The sequence below is a fragment of the Hyaena hyaena genome, unplaced genomic scaffold, assembly GCF_003009895.1.
Source record: "Hyaena hyaena isolate Hyena2069 unplaced genomic scaffold, ASM300989v1 scaffold_333, whole genome shotgun sequence".
In the NCBI taxonomy this organism is placed as follows: Eukaryota; Metazoa; Chordata; class Mammalia; order Carnivora; family Hyaenidae; genus Hyaena; species Hyaena hyaena.
The window spans coordinates 1,202,212-1,208,106 of record NW_024080963.1 but is presented as its reverse complement, the minus strand read 5'-3'; positions in this window follow the sequence as shown (position 1 = coordinate 1,208,106).

Sequence of the window (5,895 nt, the reverse complement as noted above, 5' to 3'; positions counted from 1 at the left end):
GTCTGCTCCGACGTGGTGTCTCTATACCGTCAGTGCCGGTGCACAGGGCCCTGGTTTGGGATGTGTGTGCTGAAGTCGTGACTGACTGTGGGTGGAAAGCAGCCTGACCAAGTGCTGGGCTTTCTTGGGAACACCACCATCACCTGCCTCTGAGACTACTTCTCTCTTTCTCTTTTTTAATGTTTATCTTATTTTTGAGAGAGAGAAACAGAGTACAAGTGGGGGAGGGGCAGAGAGAGAGAGAGAGAGAGAGAGAGAGAGAGACAGACAACAGAATCTGAAGCAGGCTCCAGGCTCCAAGCTGTCAGCACAGAGCCCGGCATGGGGCTGGAACCCATGCACCGCTAGACCATGACCTGAGCCGAAGCTGGACGCTTAAGTGACTGAGCCACCCAGGAGCCCTGAGACTACTTTGTTGGAAAGTTCTAGACAGAAGCTGATAAGGCAGCAAGTCGACTGACTTCATCCTTTGTAGGAAAGCAACAGATGGCCCCACATGGGGGAAGTCAGGCAAACACATAGAGTAGCCAGAGAAGAGAGTCATCAACTAATAGCACAAAACAAATCTGGTTGTGAAATTTACTTTATAAAGAAAAAAGGAAAAAGGCGGGGAGGAAGGCCTATCACTTTTTAAGAAACCTTCCAGAGACTAGTGCTCAGTGAATGTCTTTGCCTCTAGGCAAGGGGAGGAGGGCCATGGTCACAGCTGGAGGGAGGGCTGGGTTCCACGGTACTTCCTGTGTCATGTGGGGTTTGGGGTCGGCAGCCGTTGTGACCCTGATGTTCAGTCTTTGTGTGGCACAATGTAAATGACCTGTCTTTACTTTCCTCATCTGTAGAATGGGAATGAGTTCACCCCCAGACTTCAGGGACTTTAGGAAAGGGGACTTAGAAGCACATATGACACATTTTAACATCAGGAAAGGGGCTGCCAATTTCTCAAAAGAAATTTGGACATCCTTGAGTCTGCTGTGAGCATCTCAAGAAGCTGTTTATTGGGACTTTTCTTTTTTGTGCATACAAAGGAAGTTTAAAAAAAATTTTTTTAAACATTTATTCATTTTTGAGAGACAGAGAGAGAACATGAGTGATGGAGAGGCAGAGAGAGAAGGAGACACAGAATCTGCAGCAGGCTCCTGGTTCTGAGCTGTCAGCACAGAGCCCGATGTGGGACTCGAACTCACTGACTGAGATCATGACCTGAGCTGAAGATGGTCCCTTAACCCACCGAGCCACCCAGGTGCCACAAAGGAAGTTTTAAAGACTATGAATAATAGGAAAAGAAATAAAGGCAAACACTAGTGTTTCCAGAATAGTGGGGAAGAAATTACAACCCTCTGCATTGCAAATAGCATGACTAAATATTCCCAATACATTGAGAACGGATTGGTCTGGGATGGGGATATCTGGATACAAGTCTTGGTCCCCCACTCATTGGCTGTTTGACATTGACTACGGCACCCCATCCTTACGAGTAGCGGAGCAAAGAGGTGAAGACCAGGGCCAGACTGCACTAATCTGGTTCTCCTGCCCGCGGCTCATGCTATTGCAGCACTTGGCTGCTCTCCCCCATCTTCCTTACGTAAAATGGCTCTAAAACTCACTCTAAAATGCTGTGTTTCTGTGGCCTTTTTACATTTTCGTATTCTGATTAGTTATGGTGACTTGTATTGTGACATTTTAATTGTTTCACAACTGAAGACGAGAAGGAGAAGAGAATGCAAAAATTTTGACCCTAAAGAACAATTACTGTGTAATCATAACCTTCGGAAGTGGGGAAAAGAATGCACAACTTTCCCAATCTTACACTTGAGGATTTTTAAACAATTCTTATTTTGCATCTAAGTTGGAGCTATTCAAAATGGTAAACTAAAAATGCACCTATAGAATTTGGTTAAAAACTTGTGGAAAAAGAAGATGGGTACCCCAGGATGTCAGAGCTTTGTATCTTTAAACATCTGAATCATAAAATTTATTTCCTTTGTTATAATTCTGTGGTCACCAGGGCAAACTCTTGATTATTTTAATTCCTGTACATTTGGCTACAAAGAGCAAACAGGCTGGCCAGAGAAATGTGAGTTTCGGATCTGATTGCCATATGTATGTTTATATATGTATACACACACACACACACACACACAGGAGTTGATGGATTAAAACACTTTTTTAAAAATCTTTATTGATTTTTGAGAGAGAGACGGAGTGCAAGCAAGGGAGGGGCAGAGAGAGAGGGAGACACAGCATCTGAAACAGGCTCCGGACCCTGCGCTGTCAGCACAGAGCCCCACATGGGGCTCGAACCCACGAACTGTGAGATCATGACCTGATCCAAAGTTGGATGCTTAACCGACTGAGCCACCCAGGTGCCCATGATGCGTTTTATTTTTATAAATCAGATTCATTGTCTCAAAAAAGTCTGTGTTATGAAAAAGGATGGAGAACTACTCTATATTATTTTTTTAAAAATTTTTAGTGTTTTATTTACTGCTGAAAGAGAGAGAGAGAGAGAGAGAGAGAGAGGCAGCGTGAGCAGGGGAGGGTCAGAGAGAGAGGGAGAAACAGAATCTGAAGCAGGCTCCAGGCTCTGAGCTAGCTGTCGGCACAGAGCCTGACGCGGGGCTCCAACCCATGAACCGTGAGATCATGACCTGAGCCGAAGTCGGACGCTTAACCAACTGAGCCACCCAGGAGCCCCAGAACTACTCTATATTAAAAGAGCCTTATAAGGGGCATAAAAGCCAGATGGCAATGTGGGATCATTGGTCAAGTCCTGGTTGGAAAAAAAAGTTATGGAAGACATTTGGGAGATGATAGGGACAATCTGAATATAAAGTGAGAACTAGATGATATAGGGAATTAATGTTAATTGTGTTGGGGTGATAATGATCTTGTGGCTAGGGACGGGAATGTCCTAATTCTTGGGAGCTGCGAATTGAGAGGCTGAGGGGTGAAGTAGCTAACGTGTCGAACTCATTTTGACAAGTATACACGTAAGGCATGTATGGCAAGGTGTGTAGTTATTCACTGTGCTCCTCGTCTACTTTTGTTTGGTGATGTTCATAGCGACAGGTTTAAAAATCATTTCTACGAAGTTAAAACCTAAAATCAGATTCTTGGCAGCAGTGAAGGTTTGTTTCAAGTCGAGCACTCCAGGCCCCATGGGGGGAGGGTGTCTGTGGGCTTTGTTGGGCCACAGCTCCTGTGCTGGTCCAGCAGGGACACTGTGTGGATGCTGCCACAGCCGCCTCCACCTGGTGCGTGAAATCACCCACGTTGTGGTGGCTTCCCTAGAGGACGCCGGAGTGGGAATCACTGTTCTAGGAACCTCAAGAAGAGACTGGAGGAGAACACTGGAGACAGAAGAGGGAAAAATGAAAAAGAAAATCTAACGCGAGGGGACAGGTTGTACAAACAAGTAGCCCAGTTCCCTTCCCGGGCACTTCCCCTCCCCCACTGTCCTTTGCAGGGTTGTGGGTGGGTAGTTTGTGACCAGAAAGGTCATTAATAAAGAAAAATACCAGGTCACTTGTTTTTCACTCTTTGTCTCCATGCATAGGGTGTCTTTTTCTTGAAAAGAATGGTCAAAGGCTTCTGAATGCTCCTTAACTTTGGCACCAAAATACATCTTTCTCACCGGGGTGAGATGCCTGGTGACTTGCTGGATAGAAGGTGTTTATTCTTGGCCTCTTCCCCCATCACACACTTTGGGATTTTAAAAAGGTCGCTAAGATTACATCTAAGTAATCATTTTAGAGAAGGGGGAAGCCATTCATTCAGTGCACCGTATGTTGTTGTCCGAATGAAAATATGTGGTTTTAATTGCTTGGGACTGACTACCTTGGAGCTTCAAGATTTTACTTCTATTTATCAGCCTTCCCATCCTCCACCCGTCAGTTCTCCGGTGGAGTGCTCAGCCCTTGTCACTGGGACAAAGCACAGTGTCACACTGTTTTCTCCACGCTGTTATGTGGTGGCCGGTCTGGAATCACAGTGCCCCATGGGTAGGGTTGGCCTCTGCCTCAGTCAAGCACATTCTTCCTCTTGGTTTGTGTATATTAAACCTCACTTTTGTCTTGGATCTGTTTCTGATGATGATTTTATTCTGTTCTTGTGGCCTATTTTTTTTTTTTTTTTGCCTTAAGCCAGGTAGTTTTGAATTGTGTTGTGTTACTCTGCTTTTTCAAGTTTCATGGAAGTCTCAGGTCAGGTCTCCTAAAGGGGAGGAGTGAATTCCCATGTGTGTGATTCATTAAGAAAGGCCACCCAGGAGGGTAATCCGAATGGAGTGGGAAAGGACAAGAAGCCAAGTGAGGGGACACCTTGAGGCAAAGTCTCAGCATTTGCCTGATCCCACAGGGGAGCGCTGGAACATAAATCCTATGTCAGGGCCTGTCCGGGCAGCCAGACAGTTTTCTCACACACTTGCACTATGCTGACTACCGTGCATCTGGAGAAATGAAATTTCTCAGCATTTCCAACAATCTGTGGATGATGCGGGCAAAACCAGATCCTGGCCCACGGCAGCTCTCTAAAGAGACGTACAGCAAGGGCTGAAAGAAGTAAGGTGTGTGTGTGTGTGTGGGGGGGGTGTTGTATGTGTACATACGTGTACATGGACAGTGTCCACCATAGTGGGGCAGGACCCCTTTATTACTTTCTCTTCCATATATCCCTTGGGGATTTTTTTTTTTTAATGTTTATTTATTTTTGAGAGAGAGACACACACATAGAGAGTGAGCAGAGGAGGGGCAGAGAGAGACACACACACAGAATCCAAAGCAGGCTCCAGACTCTGAGCTGTCAGCACAGAGCCTGACGCAGGGCTCGAACCCACAGACTGCAAGATCATGACCTGAACCAAAGTTGGACGCTTTACCGACTGAGCCACCCAGGCGCCCCTCTTTTTTATTTTTTAATGAAAATTTTACTATCAATTTTCCAAGTCTTCTGAATGAATCAGTTGCAGTGGAACTATTACGGCGCTGAATCCGCAAATGGACTTCAGTATGTTCCTTTCAAAGCTGGCTCTTTTCTCTTCCCTTTGCTACATCCTTTGGGGTGCAAATTTAGAAAGTTTTAGTTGTGTGGTTGAATTAAAAGGACTGGGAATGATTGATCTCCACTGTTAAATATTTAATGATATCAAGAATTTTGAGACAAGAACTGCAGTTAATCAATTAAAACCCAGGCATAAGTATATACGTTTAATTAAGGCTGGAAATCCAGTGACAACCCTAAAATAAACTATACTTGGGATTGATTCAGATAATGATCTTTTATTTGTTTTCTTTTCTTTAAAAGTGGTATGTCAACATCACTTCATTTCTACATTTCAGAGTTCTGTACATAATTCTTAAAAGGAAATAAGCAATGCTCAATGTACAAAGTAAAAACAGAAAACTAGAAAAATCTGAATAAAATGGAGCAAGTTGCCATAGGTCGTACAGTACAAATTAGTCATTAGATGTCATCTGAAGTGCGATACCACTGCTGTGATGATGAGTTAAGGAATGAAATAAAAATACTCTATTTTAAACAAACAGTATATATATATTTATATGTATATTTTTTACAGATAGTAGACCCAGTGATATCTGCAGTATTGTAAAAACTTATTTACAAATAACTTTTTTAGACATTACATATACATCAGCACCGTAGGAAAAACAAAAACAAAAACAAAAACAAAACGACCTTATTGAAATCTACCTCTATTTAGTTGGTCCCAGTACTAAGCATTTGGAGGAAGCTTTTCAAAGATAATGGAGCCCCCCTTCTCTCCACCAGCCACCTCCAGTTTCTCATCGTTGCTTCTATATTTGTTTCTTGTACCTTTCAGAAAAAGGTAATTATGTTTTCTGTCTTCTTGTTTGTTTACTTTGTTGGTTTTGCTTG